This window comes from Sphaeramia orbicularis, chromosome 14, assembly GCF_902148855.1.
Source record: "Sphaeramia orbicularis chromosome 14, fSphaOr1.1, whole genome shotgun sequence".
NCBI classification, from domain to species: domain Eukaryota; kingdom Metazoa; phylum Chordata; class Actinopteri; order Kurtiformes; family Apogonidae; genus Sphaeramia; species Sphaeramia orbicularis.
In genome coordinates this window covers 39,788,458-39,811,525 of record NC_043970.1, presented here as the reverse complement: position 1 = coordinate 39,811,525, position 23,068 = coordinate 39,788,458, and the positions used below count along the sequence as shown (strand labels likewise).

At 35.4% G+C, this 23,068-nt stretch overlaps 1 protein-coding gene across 4 annotated transcripts in view; it reads left to right on the top strand.

Annotated features, from left to right (window-relative positions):
* ntm (neurotrimin) overlaps window positions 1-23,068 on the top strand; it is a 741,734-nt gene that overhangs the window by 294,844 nt on the left and 423,822 nt on the right. The window lies entirely within an intron of this gene.

Sequence of the window (23,068 nt, the reverse complement as noted above, 5' to 3'; positions counted from 1 at the left end):
GTCCTAAGGTGTTCCTGATTGGAGCAACTGCAAGAGTTCAACTGACCCGTGTTACAACTGTCCCCAGGTCTACCCTACACTATTAACACCCAGGCCTGCTGGCAGAATGAAACTGTGAGGTAGACAGGAAGTGCACGGACATGGGTGTGTGTGTGGGGGTGAATACTTCATAAGATGGGGGTATTAGCGGTCCATCCTTGTCAGAGTGCGCGGTAGCGGTCTGTGATTTTCGCGGGGTTGGGGGTCGGGTTGTAGCTCCATGATTGTGTGTGTGGGGGGGGGTGATAGTGTCATTGTCCAAGCAGGAGTGAAAGTGAAACTAACTCGCTTTAAAGTTCCTCTTATTGTCCGGGCAGCACACACACACACACGTGCACACACACACGTGCACACACACACAGACACACACACACACATACAGGAGCAGCGAGCGACAGAATCTCCGCGCAGCAAAAAAAGTTAATGTATCAGCTACATATGGCTGATGTTGTTTAACTGGTGATATGCTATAATCGGCCCGATGATTAATCGGTCGGGCTCTAATAAGTAGTGATGTCCCGATCTGGATTTTTCTTTATGCTAAGTTTTACCGATACCGATACTTTTTACTACGAAATTTGATTGAAATTTTGAGTCATTATTTATAGGTTGCTGTTATTTACTTGAGATCACAATTGGGGCTGAATGTGGAACCTGAACTAAAACAAGGTATGACACCTTTGACTCTTAACTTTAGTATAATTTTTGCACTTCCAAATTCTTACTGTGGGACAAATTAGAACCATCAGCAGGCCAGTTTTTATAGTACGTCTATGGAAGAGTCCATCCAGGGATTATAGGGGTGCGTTCTGTGTTGTACGTACCTCACAATGAGTACTCACAGACATATGACCATACAAACTGAAAGTGAAACTTAAGGACACTTTACTAATTTCCTCTAAGTCTGTCGCTGTTGTGCAGCTCATTTTCCTTTTCTCTATCTTCGGAACTTTAATTTGAGAGGGCAGGACGTTGTTTAAGAGGGCATTGCCCCCTTTAACCCTCCCAAAACTGGGTCTGTGCCTAAATCTGATCAGATTTTCTAAAAATGCCAGATTGGCAGCCGATACCAATCTTTAGATCAGATCAGGACATCCCTAATAAGAAGTACTCCATGCTCTACCAATTAGGACATACAAGAGAAACAAATATTAATAATCTGTAATATTTAGAAGAAAAAAACTTGTTCTGTGCATCTGGTTTTGCCATTGTTGTATTGTCATGTTCTTATCTATAATGGCTTTCAGTTTGGTTCTATTGTATTTTCAAAACTACATTTGTCAAAAACAGGATAAGTCTCCAGCTCTAGGATTTAATTCCCACTGTCTGATCCGTACTCAACTGGGATGTACAATAGATGTTTCCCCATTTGCTCAGATTCAATCACAGAATGACCTGAAACATGAAATGAGCTTTTCTATTTGGACAACTTTAAGTGACACAGAGGAACAAAAAAAAAAAGAACATGTTTTTTTTAGGGCATATTGTTTTTCCTTTTGTAAATGGACACTGTTTTTGGCTGTTGACCTCTTCGATCAACTGGGGAGATAGTACAGGATATCTAGGCTATATTTCCTCCTTCACACAGATTGTGATTATTTAAATATATGACTGTTTACCACACAGTTGTCCTGTATCACTATCATTACACTTTAAAGTTAAACTGAATTAAAATGAACTGAAAAGATGAGAGAGCAGAGCTTGTTTGTTGCCCTATTTGCTATAAACCAAAGTTAAAGCGTAATTTGCACAGACACATTACAGACAGTAGAGCATCCTGTTACCATGGTATTAAATTTTACTTCTTCTAGCATGGCCTTTTTTTTTTTTTTTAGAAATCCTCTTCATTTCATGGACGTAATTATACTGTGTCAAAGTCGTCTTTTTGCTGTGTGAAGTTATTTTAATCTCATGAGAAAAGTGTCTTTGGTGTTGGAGCTGAGGAAAATCGAAGTCAGAACAAACCAGTTTCATTGTGACATTGATATTGTCATTGTCATAAACACAGACTCACACATATCACCCTGTTGGAATCACGACTTGTTCCTGATATAATTTCGGATTCACCATCCATGTTTGCTAGCTGCTTTGGAGAAGATACTTAACTCACGATACACACCACACACATAACATGGACACTGATAAACACTGATGTTTAGACTCTGCTTAACTCCTTTAGTTTGGTTGTTTTTTTCTGTTGGAGCTGTGGTTCTTATGGTTTCAAGGCTGCTGGTTCAGGGTCCGGTTCAGTTGTGTGTTGGGTATATTGGTACACTTTTCAGAATTTTCTTAAATGCAGAATATATCAAAATAGCCAATAAAAATCCTGGAAATGTTGCAAAAAATATTTACTGGGTAGTGGGTGGAAAAGTTTGGTATCAGCATTTCCTGTCTTTCTTCTTTCGTTTCTTTCTTTCTTTCTTTCGTTTCTTCAATGATCCCCATTCGTCTCTACCAAAGTAAAGACTATTCTTCCTGGGGTCCATTCATAATATAAAAGTTATACAATTTATAACATTTACAAAGCACATAGACAGAAAAAAATTAGTTACATTGAGGGATGCACCGATACCACTTTTTTCCAGACCGAGTACAAGTACTTAAATTTGAAAACTTGCCGTACGAGTACCGATACGAGGAACTTTAATAATCCCTTTCCAGTTGTGTAGTTCCTTTTGTAAATGTACTTTTATTGTCGTTGTCATAGTCTGACTGGAATAAAGTGCTGCTACTGACATTTAATGTGTTGGAATGAGCGTTTTCTCAATTACTCCACCAGGGGGCGCCACTCTGAATTAACCATACTGGACAAATACCACAAAGAAGAGTAAGTTTTTTGAGAAGAAGAAGAAGAAGAAAGTCTGTTGAGCCGCATTATGTAATAAATTCCCATTATTAATAAAAGTTCAAAAGGTAATAAGAATGTCACGTCATCTTGTAATAAAGCCACATTATGTATAAACTGACGCATTTTGTATTAAACTACCTCAGTGCATTATGTAGTACATTTTTTCACTTTGTGTAGTAAGTTATTACAATTTGAGAAATTTATCACAAAAATGCACTTGACACATTTTTATTTTCAGGAAAATGTAATAACATTTTTCATTTCCAAGATCACAAGATACTGTATCAGACCAACGGACACGACAATATAATAACAATGTGCTAAATTAATCTTTAAACTGTGTGGTTAAAGTTCTGATTCCATTACCTGTAGCTCCTGTGACTAATTTCTTCTAAATTGCTCTGAAATTATATTAATTTGGATTGTTATTACATAATGAACCATGTTATATTTTTTTTAAATAAAAATGTGTCAAGTGCATTTGTAATAAATTTCTCAAATAGTAATAACTTACGACATAATGTGAAAAAAATTTACTATATACTGTGTTGATGTAGTTTATTACAACATGCGTCAGTTTATTACATAATGCGGCTTTATTGCAAGATGACGTGACATTCTTATTACGTTTGAACTTTATTACATAGTGGGAAATTTATTACATAATGCAGCTCAACAAAGTCAGTAATAACAAACATGGAGACTACAGAGGTAACACTAATGGGATACTTTTTGCAGGATTTTCGCTAGTAAGGTTTAACAGCTTAGCTTCAGCAAGTGGAGAAAAGAGAAATGAGCTATAAGTTTTGTTTTCACTTCCGCTGGCGACGGTCCGCACCGCTACGTAGTTGTCATAAATCTGTCAGTAGTTTTTCTCTAACTCACACAGTCACTCTTTGAACAGATCCTCTACCTCCATGGTTTCCGCTGGTATTCTCCGTCTGAGTACGCATCCGCCAGCACCTGGAAAACAGATGGAATGTACGCAGAGGACAGACAGAAACACTGCATCTGTATCTGTCTGTGTCTTTAACGTTATTTGCAGTCAGTGTTACTTTTATCACCGTCATTTATTTAGAAAAATCTCCATATTCTTCACACTCCCCACACATTATTCCTCCTCCTCGTACCTGCTGCACTGAGCTGGGAATGTCAACACAGCCGTAAGTGGTATCGGTGCATTTGTATCGAATATCTTTTACGAGTACAAATACGAGTACACACACTGAGTATCGGAGCCGATGCTCGATAGTTGTATCGGAATCGGTGCATCCCTAGTTCCATTAATTTTAGCATCATTTCATTACACTGGGTTACAAAAAAATGTTTTTGCAAGTTGTCAAGTTTTTTCAACTGAATTAGGACCATTTTGCACCGCTAAATCCAAAAATGCCATCTGTTTTTCTCAATCAGGTCAGGTTTTTTTGCTAATTTGATTTTGAAAAATTTGATCTTCTCACAAAATTGATTACATTTAATTACATTAATACCAAAATAAGATTGGTAAGCACACTTTATGAAACTTGTGACTTGATTCCTGTTAGGTACAATGGTGTATTCACCGCAGATGTAGCAGAATACGTCAGGCTTATTTTTGCAAGATCTTCTAGTCGAAGCCATTTCATTCACCCGTAATATTAAAAAAAAAACATTAATCATAAATTGGCAAAAGTAAAATCTTCAGAACTCGTTTATTGCAAGAAATATGAAAGAATTTTGTATCGTATGATGTGAAAATGCCCATAAATGTAAGTAAAAATGTTAAAAAGCCAATATGTAGCATAGTTCAGAAAGTTGACCTGATTGAGCAAAATGAATGTGATTTTTGGATTCTGCACACCAAAATGATCCTAAATCAGCTCAAAAACTTCAACAATAAATTTTGTTATTGATTACAGATTATAATAAAATAAAAGCTACAGTTGATGAACACTGTAATGAAAATACAATTACCAAATAATAATGTGTGGATTAATAACTGATTCCAAAGTTCAGTGAATCAATTCAAAAGAAACAAAAAAAGATAAATGTAATATTTTATGGAAGTGTATGGGAAAAAACCAATGGAATATTTTCATGTATAAAAGAGTTAAACAAAGGCTTTTGCAACACAGCTTCAGGTTGTATGTTATTGATGAATCTACCACGACGGTGATAATGAACCATCTCTTAATATCCACTCAGGGGTGAATTTCCTTTTTGTAGTCGTTGAATATCAGTTCCAAATTGTCATACATCTGGATGGATACCCACCCACAGTCTTTTTCTTAGTTGATGATTACCGCCTGACAGTCAATTTTTAATCTTGTGGCACGATAAGCCTCAGTATTAGTTACACCCATTGTGTATATCGCCCGTTTCAGTCTGCCTTTCATCACGGCTGTCATAGTATCTGTATCCGTCTTTGCTCGATAAGGTAACAAACAAACTGAAATTATGAAAAAAAAAAAACATTTAACAAAGCCGCCCACTTCTTTTGTGTATCTGCTGCGTACTGCCCATCCATCTATCCCTGCAGCTGTCGGCTTCTTTTTGACTCTTCTAATAATGCAACACACCGTTCTAAGACAAACTACAAATGCATACACTCTCTTCCTTATCCTGGATGGTTATTCTCTGGGAGTTTTGTTTACCCGCTTCAGATACCGCCGCTTTCCCTCCCATGGCTTTTAGGTCCACTTAAGTCGAATCAATGTTCATCAGCCGAGGCCAGAGGTGACTGTAAAGACCTGACAATTGTGCACTATTGATTAGCGCGCACCCAGACTAATTTAAACTGCATATGGCATTATCAATACCTGGTAGTGACCCAGATTTTGGATTACTATTCAGGAAGCGTTCGCAGAGACAGTGCACATGCGGACCAGGGTATGAGAGGCAGCTGAATACTGGGTAATTACAACAGAGAGTTGAGGAATCCCTGACAACACGCTTTGCCAACTTTGCCTTTTGTTTGCCGGGTCGCTTGGTTGTTTGAACTCTTCTTCATAATGGACTGCTGGGTAATGGGGTGGTGATGTAAAACAAATGAAAGTGGACCGGGAGGTTGGTATTTTCTTTTTGTTTTGCTTTAATTATTCCAGACTCCTTTTTTTTTTACTTTTTTTTTGGAAAATGTGCATGAAATTTGGTTGTGTAAAATGATAGTGATGAGTCTTTAACCCAGTTGTTTCCAACCTTTTTTGACTCATGATCCCATTTAACATCACAAATTCTGGTGACCCCAGACATTCAAAACTGAGACTTTTTTTTTTGCGAAAATTAATGTTTTTGATCATGTAATAGTTTGCTATACTATGTCGCAAATAAACGTTAATTTTTAGACGACGTTTAGTCTATATAATGTATACAGGAGGTCCTCGGGTTACGAACGAGTTCCGTTCCTACGCTGGCGACGTAACCCGAATTTCCGTGGAAGTCGGAATTAACCCTTTAATACCCCCTAAATCGCTAAATAAATATCCAAATACACATATTACGGGCTTTGTCCTTAATAATGGTCGCCACGGCTCGACCGACTGAAGCCTAAGGCTTTACCGATGTTCGTCGGCGTCTCGCCTTTCTCCGACCTTTAGATGATATCCAGCATTCATTTCCATCGTAATGGCTTTCCTCTTGGCTGGACCAGCATCGCTAGAAGATCCTGCTTTCTTTTTTGGGGCCATGATGTGAAAAAGGACGGTGAAAAAGGCGAGGATACGAGAAAATTACGGAGCACAAACACAGACACTCTACACTATGGGGCTGGAGGACAAACTGGCGGACGAGACTCAGGCGTCGTAAAGTCGAATAGCGTAGGTCGAGTACCGCGTAACCCGAGGACCTCCTGTCTTATTATGGATGGAGGCAGAAAAGCCAGGTGACAATTCATACTGAACAAACAATAACTCAAACTATGAATTATGAAAGAGCTGCAGCATCTGAAACCGACCACAATGAACATTTGACAGATAAACAGAACCACAGTGCTTCAGTTTCAGCTTCAGTTGTCATGTCTTTTATGTATTGGGATTATCTCTCTCAATTCACCATATATTTTTTATTAGAATTTTTTTTTTTTCAATCAATTACACTGGTCTACAAGGAAAATGCTTCAAGAATAAAAGTAATGAAATTTGACCACATGAGAGTCACTGATAAAGAAAAATCAAGTCAAAAATGCTGGTTGGCTGAACTTTCCAAGATACAGCCTTGGGTCAAAATGTGAAATTCAAGAATTAACGAGAGAATGGGTTTGACTCAAAAGGAATATTTGTCTCAGAGCTACAAGATCTACTTCAAAACACTGTCTGCACATTAGAATACATTCACTTTACAGGTTCTATTTAGTGGAAGATTTATAAAACTATTATATAAATGTACATAAACCAATATATGTATGTGTAATAACACTTAATCATATACCTTGAAAACATCAGGAACCCGGCCCTTTTGTCATTTATTTTCCAATTAATCTTATTAAATACGTAACATTTAGCACATTTAATGTCTGAAGCAAATCATTTCAAAAAAATTGTAGACCAGTGTTACCAGACATTTCAGGTGACCCCATTTGAATTCAGGTGACCCCACATAGGGTCCCGACCCCAAGGTGAAAACACTGCCATAACCAATAAAGACCCAAACATCCACTGGCGACCAAAACCATCTCCTGATCTAAAATGTTTAATACATGTTGATCCACTAATCCTGTTAATACATGTAAATGAATGGTTTTAAAATACAGTTTTCAAGGTTGAGCATCTTTGCATGAAAAGAGTTAGTAGAAATATAGAAACAATTTCACTCTTTTAGTACATTAGAGCTTGTACTTTTGTAGTTTTACTTGATTAAAGACATTGAATCTGTTCCTCTACATTTACTAGAGTATAGAGTTTGTACATTTTCCACAGAATATGGTTAATAAGTGCTTTATGATGACTAATAAATAGCGAATATGCTTAAATGTTATATTTTCTGATCTTGATACAATCTAAAGTGGACCTATATGTTATTTTCCTGTTAATGTAGGTTAGGATCAGGTGATATGATGGCATGTATATCCTGTATTAGTAATGGATTTGGAAAAGTTTACATTGGATGGCAAGGATGGCAAGTGGTCTTCATAGGGACGGTATGAGTGAACTGTCATAGATACTCGAATGTAAATAGATTTAACGAAATATCTGCAAACTACTTCTAAAGTCTATGTTATGTTGTGATGCTCTGTATCACCCACATGTTCTTAACCCTAAAGACCCAAACATCGACCAAAACCATCTACTGATATACACTGTTTAACACCTGTTAATCCATTAATCCTATCAACACATGTAAATAATTGGTGTAAAATACAGTTTTTTGTCGTTTCACGGTCATCAGATTTGACCCATTTGGACATTCAGAGGCTCCGTAGTGAACGTGGAAGCACCGTCATCTTCTACAACATTGATTCACCAGTAAAACCCATGGAGTTTGATTAATGAAAATGGATGAGACACTTGTTTTTATGATCAGTTAATGATATCTTTGCAAAAAAAAGTCAATTTGTTGAGTTTTCTTCTGTTCTGATGTAATAACCCTCAACTTTAATCGGAGCTTTTATGAACATCTCCCGAAAAGTTAATTAAATATAGGAAAATACATGATTTGTAGTGAAAAAAAAAAAAAAAGTACAGAAGGTAATATTATAATAAATGATGATAAATCACTTAAGAAAGGTTAACTATAGAGAATATTTAATTTGGGAGCTGCCACTAAAGTAGCACTGGTCTTTATGGGTAATGCACAACAGGAGCAAGAAAATATTCCGCTCCAAATGAAGGTCTAGGTGTTCTAGGATGCAGTGAAGGAAAAGACCCAACTTCTGGGTCTTTAACTTTTCAGAACACAAAAGTTAAGGGGGAAGCTGTAGAGGCAGGATGGAACTGCTATGACTGTGGAAAAAAGGGTAGAAATCCAATTTTTACCACAAAATTGTCAGATCAGAACTTCGGGTAGTGGTAATTGTCTTTTCACCAATACCAGTGGGAGGGTTTTCTCCCTTGTGATATGATTTTTTTTTCTCTTGAATTGACCGACCGAGCGAGCTGACCGACTGAAATCGGTGACTATTTCTATATGTAAAGGGATGGTAAATACAACAAAAATAAAGAAAAAAGATATCATCAGCACTGGCATTCACTTTGTGCCAAAATGTAATTTTATAAAATCGTATCAGCCAAAAATCTCCAACTTGCATATGTTCAAGATCAATATATCAACACTCTGAAGAACAATCACAGCATGGAACAGAAATAGCAGAATATTCAACAGTGAGACGATAAAGAATGAAAAATTTTGTAAAAATAATGAAGAAAAAACCATCAACAACATGGACAAAAATGAATAAAATAATCACTCAAATGAACAAAATATTCAACACAAAGGGCAAGGATGAGGAAAATAATCCAAACATGTGCCAAAAATGAACCAAAAATAAGCAAAATATCAACAAAATATACACATAAAAAGAAAATAATCAAAATTGATGAAATTAAGGTAAAAATGGACAGAAATTGACAAAATAATAGACAAAATGAACAAAAACTGCAGAATAAAGTTACGTCTAGAATGTGGACACAGTTGTTGTGTTTTGGAGGTCCACCTCTTTACTTCCAGGACTTCAGTGATCTACTGTTAAGGTCCTGGTCCAGATAGGAGAGCTCACCTTTAGAGGTCTGGGGGGTCTAGGCCTCGGGTCAGAAAATGGAACCTATAATATTGGACAGGTGGTAATACAGTTCTGCTCCCATAGAACTGTGGGACGTTCCCCTTAGGTGAGGGGGGCATGATGGCATGATAGGGGGGCGTGAGAATGGCCTTATTTTTTGTCCGAACAATACATTTTGACCCATTTTGTTGAAATGTTTGGGGGGATGGGGGGTGTGTGGAAATTTGTCATTCTTCTTTATTTTAACTTTTCTTTTCTTTCACCTCCCTTTGAGAATGAAAACCGAAATAAAACAGAAAAAGTTTGAGAACCGCTGCATAGAGCAACACATGCACCTTGTTTTCCTAATCTCACCTGTAATAGCCTATATTACCTGTATATATCCTTATCTGTTATCCATATTTCTCATCTGTAGTATGTAGTCAGCTTTTCTACATTTCAGTAGTTTTTGTGGTACTTTAGTAGCATATCACAGCCAGCATGTCCATGTGGGCCCCAGAAGAGTTCCATTTGGGTTTGTCCGCAGTTTTCCATGGTGACCCCACATGTGTTTGCCCATATCAGAATCAGAATCAGAGACCTGAATATCTCATATTATTTATTCTTCACACTATTTTATCCCACGATATTTATCTTTCATGTCATTTGAACTACTTCTCATGTTCTTTGCACGACTTAAATTCTATGTTTTACAACGATCTTAGATTTGTCGTGGAAATTTACCGTTCAACTGATAACCCACACAAAGAAAAAGGGAGAAAGTTAGAGTTAAAATAATAAATGCATTTATTGAGAAATCAATCACAGACAAAGCTCTGTAAATGAAGTCTGATTAAACAAGAGAAAACTAAAGATTATAGAGAACCAATCCAACCCCTCAACTATGATGTCATCATTACGTACATCGTACCACCCCATACTACTCCTTCTCTGCTCCGTGAAGAGGTCATGAGGACCTCTTCACTCTAACCTTGCTTGAATCCTATCTGAAGTACAGGCGCCAACCTCTATCTACCCATTCAGACATTTAGGTGTTTGGGTTTTAACTCAAGGTAAGAACTTCGTCCCCAAGTCGGGGTTGCTACAGAGGTGTAAACATCACACATAACAATGACTCTGCATGCACTTAACAGTATAACATATTAAAAGAGTAAAACGTAAATTTTTCCACCACAGTTTACAATACATTTTTATTTTTTTAATGTAAATAAATTTGCCTTTTTACTGATAGTTGTTGTTGTTTTACTCATATTTGTTGTCTGTCTGTAAATTCTTGCACTAAACCGGAGAGCTTTACCTCAGTTTCGTTGTAGTCGGTACAATGACAATAAAGAAAATTCTGATTCTGATGTGGGCAAACACATGTGGGGTCACCATGGAAACTGCAGACAAACCCACATGGGACCCTTCTATGCAGCCCAAATGTATCCTTCCTGGGACCCACAGTGACATGCTGGCTTGGATGTATATTTAATATTTTATCCTGTAGCTTTTTGCACATGCCTACATTTCAGTATTTTGTGTGAGATTTTTTTTTATATGGTCTTTTTTGCACTAAATATTTGTTGCTGCTAAACAGAACAGAGCTGCTAAAGTGATTTTCATTGTTCCTATGACAGTGACAATAAAGATCTATTGATTCAATTCTAGAGACTAGATTGATTCAGATTGGTTGTAGTCCCTTAGATACTTTTGGTAGGTACTAACTTCTTAATGCCAAAAGTAATACTACTTTTCCTATCTGTATTAAACACAATATCAGAAAAATTTAGAAAAATACACACAGTCACAAAATGATGAACTCAACTACAATACAATACAATACGGCTCAAATTTGCTTAGAGGTCTTATTTATTTCTTTGTGCATAAGAAATCAATTTCAGTTCTGTTGCAACATGTTGATGGTCATATGAACTATGTTTTCAGCTCAAAAATGTCCAATTTCATCACAATTAATGCTATATTTTCATGTCACAAATGGCCAAGTTATATTTGAACTGAATTTACCTGAAAAACAAATATTCTATTCTTTTAGATTCCCAGTTTTCTTACCAGATTCTATCCTACATATCACATGTTTTATTTTTACAGGTTGCAATATGGAGTATGGTGCTGATCCATCCTGCTTGTTATGCGAATACATACATTAAGAATGTCACACGTCACTTTTTAAATCAACAGTTTTCTAATAATAAGCATTTTATAAAGAAATAACAATTCTATGTTGTTATTTCCTCTTTAGTATGAAGATAAACTATCCAATAAATAATTCTGATCCTAGTTTTTGCACAGGGATCATTTGTGGAAACGGTGACATGGCTGCCGAGCATCAGTATGATGGGATCTGTAACAACCATGTCATATCTGTCCACTGCCACATTTTGTGTTTTTGTGTCAGCTGTTATTGTTTTAGATCCACAATACTGACATTTATGAATAACTATCATTTCTACATGTGCATAAGGGATCGGATCTACAAAGACAATAAACACTTTTTAACAGGCAGAAAATAGTTAAAATTGTGCTTAATTTTCTTTAGACATTTCAGGTTGTTCATATTTGTTCAGGTTATTCACATTTTATTGTTACAGGATAGTTTGTAAATGTAAATATTTTCAAAATTTAATGTTATTTTTGCACAAAAACAAAGAAAAAAAATTTAAGTGGTTAATTCAAGATTTCTTGCTTAATTTTTTTGTTTTTTTTTTGCTTAATTCAACATTTTTCCTTAATTCAAGCTATTTTTTTTTTTTTTTTTTGCTTAATTCTATTCAAGACTTTGGGATTTTGACTGCCACTTTGTGTTTTTGTGTCAGCTGTTATTGTTTTAGATCCACATATTGACATTTATGAATAAGAGGAGAATTAGCAATAGTAAGTATAGAAGTTTATTCCTAATAAAGTACTGGTACTGACCAGATCATCATGGGTAATGTCAAGTCCGTCCACCAGCAAAAATTTTCACATACAGGGTGGGGGAAGCAAAATTTACAATGAACATTTAGTTGTTTTTTTCTCAGCAGGCACTACGTCAATTGTTTTGAAACCAAACATATATTGATGTCATAATCATACCTAACACTATTATTTAGGGCTGGGCAATTAATCGAAATTCAATCACGATTTCGATATTAGACGCAACGATGACAAAAATTATGTAATCGAGAAAAAAACGATTATTAATTTTGAGTTGTTTAATTCACACGCACGCAAGCTACCATGAGCTGCTCTGCCCCGCCCCCCTCTAAGCTACTGCTGCCTGCTAGCCGGCAGGTCCACCCCAAGAGGACAGTGGGACCTAGCGGTCTGGAAAAATGGCAGGAGAATCACAGCACAGAAGTTGCTTGGTAAACAAAAAGGCAAGTCTAATTCAATTGTAGGGAATCACTTTGGGTTTGATGAAGAAGACGAAGAGCAAAAACCACATCACGTGCAAAAAGTGTTTCGTAGTTGTGTCCGCACCGACCGCTAACACAAACAAACTTTTTAACCATTTAAGTTTAACCACCGCCACCTTTATCATAATCTTATGAAAAACTAAAAACACATAAAAACAACTTCGTCCGCAATGCAATCTTCAGTCTCCGAATCTCTTTACGCTGCAACTCCCGTATTAACCTAACCCTAACCTGTATACCCCTAACGTACGTATCTAGATGGCTGATGTATACAGAAGGCCTGAACTGAAACCTCACGGCACGCCACTGAATTTACTGTTTCATACTACATTGAACATACTTGAATTTATAATTTGCACTTTACGTGAGCTTTTTTTTTTTTTTTTTTTTAAATTGCTACAGTTCTATGGCAAGTCTATAGCAGTTTAATTACAGTGCACTATTTATTTACAAAAGGAAACATACTTGAATTACAGTATACTTATTTGCATTCAAAGATTTGTTTTATTTCGTACAAAAGTGAACATACTTTGCTTATAGTGGTTAAAAGCTTTATTATATGTTTAAAGAGTATATTTACATTGTTTTGCAAGAAAAAAATAAACAACTTTAAGGTTAACAAATAATCGTTTTTAAATAATTGTGATTTCAATTATTTGCTAAAATAATCGTGAATTTTTTTTTTTCTATAATCGAGCAGCCCTACTATTATCCATACCTTTTCAGAACTTTTGCCCATATGAGTAATCAGGAAAGCAAACGTCAAAGAGTGTGTGATTTGCTGAATGCACTCGTCACACCAAAGGAGATTTCAAAAATAGTTTGGAGTGTCCATAAAGACTGTTTATAATGGAAAGAAGAGAATGACTATGAGCAAAACTATTACGAGAACATCTGGAAGATACTATTAAAGAAGAATGGGACAAGTTGTCACCCGAATATTTGAGGAACACTTGCGCAAGTTTCAGGAAGCGTGTGAAGGCAGTTATTGAGAAAGAAGGAGGACACATAGAATAAAAACATTTTCTATTATGTCCATTTTCTTGTGGCAAATAAATTATCATGACTTTCAATAAACTAATTGGTCATACACTGTCTTTCAATCCCTGCCTCAAAATATTGTAAATTTTGCTTCCCCACCCCGTACACGTGCTATTCAAAATTCAATATTTCTGAAAACAATAGCTTCGACTGTTAAATAATATCAGTAGTCTGTGCACAAAATGTATTAGTATTATTTCAACACAGTTCTATGCATTTCTTGAAACTTTTTTTTTTTTTTTTATAGAAATTGGCCACTCATTTTGACCCTCTAAGTGAAATTTTAGCGGAATACAATACAATAAAAATACATACACATCGAACAAGAAGAAGTGAGTTTATTCATGACATGTAACGAACTGCTCTACTTCAATAAAGGTGCCACACAATTAAGTAGTGAATCGTTTCAGTACTCTGATGATTGTGGCTATAGCAAATGCCACTGTTTCTCCAGGTTTCAGGGTGATTTCAGAACTCCAGTCGTCCTCTGAAAGTGACCCATGAATCACGGCACACTTCATGGTAATTACGGGACTGAATGAAAGCGCAATTTCGATCCATAGGCTCCACATGATTCAATAATACTGACTAAACGTTCCAGCGCCACTTATACAATAGCCTAACCGCATTACCTTTAATGCCTCCTTCAGTCTTTTTTTTTAAACATTCTTCCATCTGATTTAAAGATATTGAGGTGAAACAAAATTATCGCAGGTCACGGAACTGACGCGCAGACGACAAATTTCTTTGAGGATTTCTTCAGATGTGTCGTCTTTAACACAGTCATATCAGTAGATTGGTGTTTTAATCGCCGCCTTTGCTCACTGATTCTGCGGGTTGGTTTCTAACAGTCTGCCTCTAACTGCCTTTATTAAAGTTTCAGAGTTCTTAATTTGCTCTGTTTAAAAAAAAAAAAAACGTCTGTGCGACTGTACATCATTTTCAAAGAGGAAAATGTACGCCCACTACAGAGGCCCGTACACTCGTTTCCATAAGTTTTTTCGCTCTTTTGAGGCGGCCTTTCTTTATACCAGATGCATCTGAGTCACAGCAGCAAACATTTCATACATTATGTTTGATAAATCGCTACCTTTTCATTCATATTTTACAAGGTCGCCGATCTGAATGCGGATGTGGGCGCCATTCATCGACGAACAGCAGTACTTATTTAATATTGATAGAATGATGTCAGGCACTCGCTGCTCTGGGTTTTGTTCCTTGGTGAATAGCATGCAGTCCACAAGCGATGAAAAGCCTTTAGCTTTCTTAAATGTGCTTTTAATATTGAGAAGAATTAGGGGAATTTAAATGGGTAGTCAGGAGTCGTTTCTGATGGTGTGTTTCTTACAAGGACTAAGAAATGCAGATGTACAGTGCAGTTTTAATTAACTTGTCTAAAATAATATCTGTATCACAAGAAATATGAGGGAAGATTGACGATTTCGGTTGAAACCATCTGGGTAGTTCAGTGAATTAGAGACGCTCATTCTTCTTCACCCACCTAAAGGTTTACACAGTGATCAGTGACAGGGAATATGAATGACTCTGCAGAAAGGAAAGAGGACCACTGCTTCCTCAGCAGAACACTTCATCTCCCTGATTGGTGATATTGTTCATGGGTCGCCAAATGGGAAACAAAAAAACTGCAAAGTAACCAGGACTGTGCCATGATTTTTAGTCCGACGACCTTGTTGAGCGGCATTATGTAATAAATTCCCATTATGTCATAAAAGTTCAAAATGTAATAAGAATGTCACGTCATCTTGTAATAAAGCCACATTATGTAATAAACTGATGCATTTTGTAATATAACTACCTCAATGCTTTATGTTGTAAATTTTTTTCGCATTATGTCGTAAGTTATTATAATTTGAGAAATCTATAACAAAAATGCACTTGACACATTTTTATTTTCAGGCAAATGTAATAACATGGCTCATTACATAAAAACGCCAGTCAAGTAGATTTTTGTTTTTTTTTTTAGTTTTGAAGATTAACACATTAAATAATAATGAAAAGAAAATGTACCTTAAAGAAATACCTGCAATATCAGTATTTTTGCACACAAAGGTAGAGTTTAATCCTTTATAGAGTACTCATATCATGGAAATGTCAACCTTAGTGTGTTATCGAAGGACATAACAGGACTTTATTACTTTTGTGAAAACAGGACTTTATTACTTTTTTGAAAACAGGACTTTATGACTTTTTGAAACAGGACTTTATTACTTTTTGAAACAGGACTTTAATACTTTTTTGAAACAGGACTTATATACTTTTGTGAAACAGGACTTATTACTTTTTGAAACAGGACTTTATTACTTTTTGAAACAGACTTTATTACTTTTGTGAAACAGGACTTTATTACTTTTGTGAAAGAGGACTTGATTACTTTGTGAAATTTTTCAAACTCAAAATCAATTTTTTTATTACCAAATTGTTATGAAGAAAGTCAAGGTCAATGAAGTTACCATATTTGGTTCCTTACCTGTAAATAGAAAAAAATAAAATATAAGAAGTATATGTAAAAAAAAAAAAAAAAAAAAAAAAAAAAAAAAATTAAATAGTAATTTAAAAAAAAAAAAATACAAGAAAAAGACACGTAAGCTGAAAGGAACATGTAATTTTGAACATTAGAACATGACTTTTAGAACATTAGACCAACATGCGTGCTGATCCAGACCCCTGTCCACATCCACATTCTCCCTTTGAACATCATTCCTTACATTAGTACCATTACTTCCTGGTACCTAACAAAGCAGGTACACTCACTGTTCATGCAGAGGTGGACCTTACAGACCCTGTAGACCACATTGGGCCCTGAGATTGTTGACTCACTGTCCTCACTGGAACTGTTGCTGTCACTGTCTTGTAATGTATGCAGAAATGACCAAAAATAGTCACTTACCCGATAAAGGATTAAGAGATTGTTTTTCGTTTCAGGCGCTGAAGATTAGAAATTCTAATAATAATAATGCACATAAAAGTGTCCTGGATTCCTTTCTTTTACTGACTGTAGCCTTGACTTCAGTGGTCACCTCTTTTTGCTCTTTGAAAGTACTTTTGGGAATTAGGCAAGGACACATTCTGACGTCCTCTGTGTGGGGGAAAAAAAAAAAAGTCTTCTGGCACATACACATAAAATCAGTACACATTAACTTGCATTCCTCCATGACTTCCACCAACTACACAGCACTGTATAGTACATTATTTAAGCACGATATAAAACTGGCTTTTGCTATTATGGCCAGAAATAGTTTGTCTCTATTGTGTGTGAGATGCATAATGGTAAATAAGTAGAATTACAGTAAGAATGCTGTATTGTGAAGAAGAAACTGGCAGTAATTGCATATGTTTCCAAGGCTTCAACCCTATAAAGAGAGAAAAAAAAAAAAAAAAGCCTACATGCATCACTGGTTAAACCGCAGGAACCAAACATTGTTTGACACAAAACAGACATTACTGCTTTTTTAACAGGACAATAACAACAATGTACTGATTCAAAGTGCATCTGAAACGATCTAAACTGTGCCTTGTTTAAACCTGAAGCAATCACCGCTATTTACAGAGTTGGAGGGGAAATGATTTATCAAATTCTTGCCTATTTAAAAAAACATATAGGAATTTTTATGTATTTATTTGCACATCATGAAACAGCAAGAGAACATTGAAAAAAACCAACATTCAAGCAAGTAACATCATTGTGCAGGAGAGGATAGAAGCCAGAAATGCTTATGTGAATACCTCCACGGAAATAAACAATACACAGGGTGAAAAAAAGAGAAAAAAGAATTAACCCTTTGATGCATAAATTATGATAACCTAGTCAAGATTTTTTTTTTTCCTGATGAAAAAACAATGTCATTGAAATTTTTTATGAACCTGTTTTTATGGGGTTTCAAAAATGTCCACTCAGCTGGACATCATGCGTTTAATTTTTTGAAGAAAAGAAACATGTATTTAAAATACAATATCAGAAGTGATATATTGTGTGAAAGCTATGAAATAATTTTTTAAATGTAGCTAATCTGATGTTTTTGCACATTTTATCATACTGTAATACAAGCTATTACTCATTTCATGGACTATATATATATATATATATATATATATTATATATATATATATATATATATATATTGTTTTTTTTGTTTGTTTGTTTTTGTTTTGTTTTTTTGTTTTTGTTTTGTTTTTTGTTTTGTTTTGTTTTGTTACCTCCGCCAAGGAGGTTATGTTTTTGCCAGGGTGTGTTTGTTTGTTTGTTTGTTTGTCTGTCTGTCTGTTCGTTAGTGTGCAACATGACTCAAAAGTTTATGGACAGATTTTGATGAAATTTTCAGGGTTTGTTGGAAATGGGATAAGGAAGAAATGATTAAATTTTGGTGGTGATCAGGGGTGGGGGGGCCCACGGGGGGGCCCATTCCAACAAACCCTGAAAATTTCATCAAAATCTGTCCATAACTTTTTGAGTTATGTTGCACACTAACGGACAGACAAACAGACAGACAAACAAACAAACAAACAAACAAACACACCCTGGCAAAACATAACCTCCTTGGCGGATGTACAAAACAAAACAAAACAAAAACAAAAAACAAAACAAAAAAAACAAACAAAACAAACAAAACAAAACAATTTAAGTTTAAGAAAACTGTTAATTACAGTCTAATAACAAATAGCAATTGATTACTCTCAAACCTGTTACTGCAGATCAGGTTTATCAAGTATTTATCAGTAACTGTGTGAATTACAGTGTATGAGATGATGCATAAGCGTCCACTGTGTTGTCTGATATGTGAACTAAACAACAAAACCCATGAATATACAAGAGAACAGCTGTAGAATAACTGTCCACTGTAGTGACCACTATGCATGAAGGAGTTAAAACACAATATAACTGAAATAATAAACTAATACTATATATTTCATGATTTCTTACGTTAATGATTGCATTAGTATATTGACCCATTCTTTAGATTTTCCTCAACTTACTAGATTTCAGTTCTGCTTAGCAAAACATACACATGTATATTGATATTTTGCCCAGTGTCCTACTACTTTGTCATCCAAACTAATTTGATATCTTGAAATTATTATTTAAAAGCCATATTGCAATTACTGGAAATGATTGTGAATAATAAACATAATCATTATAATCATCTTCATTCGTCTGATTTTCTTGATTCAGATGTTTTTATTCATGCACTGAAAAGAAAAATATATTTTATCTGAGCAGTTACAACAGATGTACATGAAAAGGAACCACAAAGAAGCCATTTTTTTTTTTTTTTTATTTCTTCAATTCTTGTTCGTTTTCATGCTGGTACAACTAAAGGTACATTTGTTTGGACAAATATAATGATAATAACAAAAATAGCTCATAAGAGTTTAATTTCAGAGCTGATATCTATCCATTTTCTGTGTTTTCTTGATAATAACCAAATCACTTCAGTTCTTATGGCATTGTACTGATAAAAACAGTGCTTTTAGACATTCTGTGTTTTCTTTTCTGTCTGTTTTAGTCACATGATACACAGGAGTTAGTACTTGACTGTATAACCATTGTTTTGGATGACTTTTGATGGTCTCATATTTTTTTCTGCGACTCTATATGTATATAGTATATGTATATGAGCTCTTCACCTCCTTGCAGTGTATTTTATTTTATTGTCTGCTGGGTCAGTGCAATACACAATGGTCTCATCTTCCTCCTTTTACATAAGGGTTCAATGCACTTTTTTTAAAAAAAATACGTATATGTATAGATGTATGATGTAGATTTTTTTTTTTTTTTAATAGAATTATGTGTCATTCTTGTGTCTTTTTATCTGACTCTCTGAACGACCACATAAGTGTTCCTATGGTATATGCACAAATGACAAATACATTTCTTGAATCTTGAAAAAAGATTCCAAATCAATAACTATGGCATTGTACTGACAAAAACAGTGCTTTTAGGCATTCCATGTTTCTTTTCTGTCTGTTTTTAGTCACATAATACAACAGGAGTTAGTTCTCGATTGCATAACCATTGTTTTGGATGACTTTCGATGGTCTAATAATTTTTTCTTCGACTGTAGATAAGGAACCCAAGCACCAAACTGTTAGAGATGCCAACAGAAATAATTATTTTATCATATTACCTCATTCTTTTCCAGTATTTAACTGGTGTTTTTGCTTCATCGCAACCGTTCCTTCTTCTGCTGTCATTTCAATGAAGCACTAGAGATCGGGTTTAATGATCCAGAAGCAGGCTTAGTATTTTTAAATTATATCTGCCACTTTAATTTAGATTTTTTTGGCCATATACACCGTTTCCATTGATTTTATGTCATGGTGCAAATGGGCGTCATGTAATTAAATCATGTCATATCTTTTATGTTCCATTTAAAGCAAAGATACAACACTTCAGTTATAACTATATAATTTTTAGACTTATATGACACTGATTGCATAAAGTTACCAGACAAGACAATAATTTTCCTCAATTGTATTTGAATTATTTGTATGACGGCCCAAACGATAGGGTCCAGATATCCACTGGCACATAAAATGTTACCTTAATGCAGTGTTTCTTAAACTGTGGGGCGGGCCCCCCCAGGGGGGCACGAAGGCTTTCCGGGGGGGCATGGGATCATTCCTAGGTGTTTTGTTTTTTTTCTTCAGTTTAGAAACATGTATCAGGTGGAAACTAATGTTTTAGCGTTGGAGCACCCTGGACTCATTTTAGGGACGTACAACAAACAAATCTACTGCCATAGTGATCTGTCACTAGACTAGACCAAGAGTTTTAGGTTTGGACAATGGACGAGGATTGGACTGGAAAAGAAAAATATGCAATGTTTCTGGTTTTGCACAGTTTTGTACAGATTGCACTTTAATGTTCTGAGATGTGCAAAAGAAACCAGGCTCATGGCAGCCACTGATCTTGTTAAATGTTCATCTTTGTTACCAAAATTGTTTGTTGTTCTACAAAAAAATTTACTTATTTGTCATAGTTGTAAGCTAATTACACATTTCCTATTTTTAATTGGAAAAATAATGTCTCAGGGAGCAGTTTGTTGAAGTCATTTATATGTTCAATCAAAAATCGAAGTTATTTTTAATTTGCACAACAAATTATTCAAGGAAAAGCAAAAAGTATGTCTAACGATATTGATGTTTCTTCAATAAAAAGTTATAATTGCACCACAGGTACAATGTTGTTGGGGTTGAGGGGGGATTGGAGATTTTTCGTGCTCCAAAGAGGGGCTCGACAGAAAGGATTGAGAACCACTGACTTAATGCAAAATGAAATCAATTCTTGCCACAAAGCATATCGACACAACATAGTTTTACAGGTACAAATTAGACCTGTTGAAGTAGAATAAGACAGAAATGAAAAAGAAAGTCCCAAAAGGTGTGATTAGTCACACACTTTGACACAACCTCATGTGGTTATTATTATAGGGAGGTAGAAATAAGTTACCATATCCAACACAGTTTTACAGAATTTTTGTCTAAACCCTAGAGTTGAACTATAAATTACTGTCTAATATGGCTGAAAATTATCTGACAGGTGATATAACGGAAATTTCAGGAAATTGTCTTCAGTCTCACCGTCTGGTTAAGGTTTCACAAAATTACAATATAAATATCTACATTATAAACAGGACATGTAAAAGGGGAGAACCTATATTCTATATTCTCATGTTTAATTTACAATAATATTTTGAGACTCTATGGGGTAAAGTGGGGGGTTAACATGACAAATTCATGGGGCCCAGCATTCCCAGGGGGCCCAGTGGATGTAGGTTAGAAGTTGTGAAAATTTTGTGTAAGCTCCGGAGTAAAAGAGACACAAAAAACGCAGGAGTCGGATGTCCTAAGTTAAGTTTCACGGCAGTTACAGTAGTTACAACAGTTATGGAACACACCCCTACGCAGGGTGTGATCTGTCTAAAAACCAGAGGGGGGTGGTGTTGTTTTTTGTTTTGTTTTTGGGTTTTTTGGTGGAGTTGGGGGGGCAGCAGTTATACGTGGTGTGCGGTCCATAACTAACATAACTAACAATGGCATGAAACGAAACTGAAACTTTACATACTTTCAACTAGGGATGTAACGATTACCGGTGTAATGATAAACCGCGGAAAAATTCCCAGTGGTTAGCATTAGCCTTTAAATTCTAATTATCATGATAACTGTGTTTTATTACTGCACTTTGAAAACTCAGAGAGAGAGAGAGAGCTCTGTTATCTATCTATCTATCTATCTATCTATCTGTCTGTCTGTCTGTCTGTCTGTCTGTCTCTAGAAAAGAAACTAAAACAACTCAAACTTGATATGGAAAATGGTCAAACAATGGCCATAAGGTGTCATCTTTAATGCACATTATATATATATATATATATATAATATATATATATATAATTATATAAATATTTATTTGTTTTATCTGAATGTTTCTGTCAACAAAGTACATTGTGCTGTTATTTTATTTATTTATTTATTTTTTATTTCAAAATACAACTTTATTAAATTATTTCAGTGTGTGTATAAGTATTTTTTGAACATTTTGAGCACAATTTCAACAACATCGTGATAATAATGATAACCATGGTAATTTTAGTCACAATAACCTGATATGAAATTTTCATATCGTTACATCCCTACTTTCAACGTCCAACTCCTGGTTCTGTTCCTCTATTACACAGCGGATCTTACACGAAATTTTCACAACTTCTAACCTGTATCCACTGGACATACAAATGCTGGGACCCAGGAATTTGTCACGTTTACCCCCACCCCACCCCTTAAGGCACCCCAGTGCATGGGGATGTTCACAAATTCTGAGACTGTCGACAGTTCGGTTCAGGTGATCGTTAGTTTCAGTAATGTAGGATATAGGTGGAAGAAAACTGTCACAACCTGTCTGTTATTTCAATGGGTTGGTTGCCCCCGTACCCCCGAGGATGAAATTCATTGAGCAGAAGTAGGTATGTAAAAACAAGACAAATCACACCCTGCCCCTATGTAGTATACCCCCACCCCCGACAAATTTACCTATGTTTT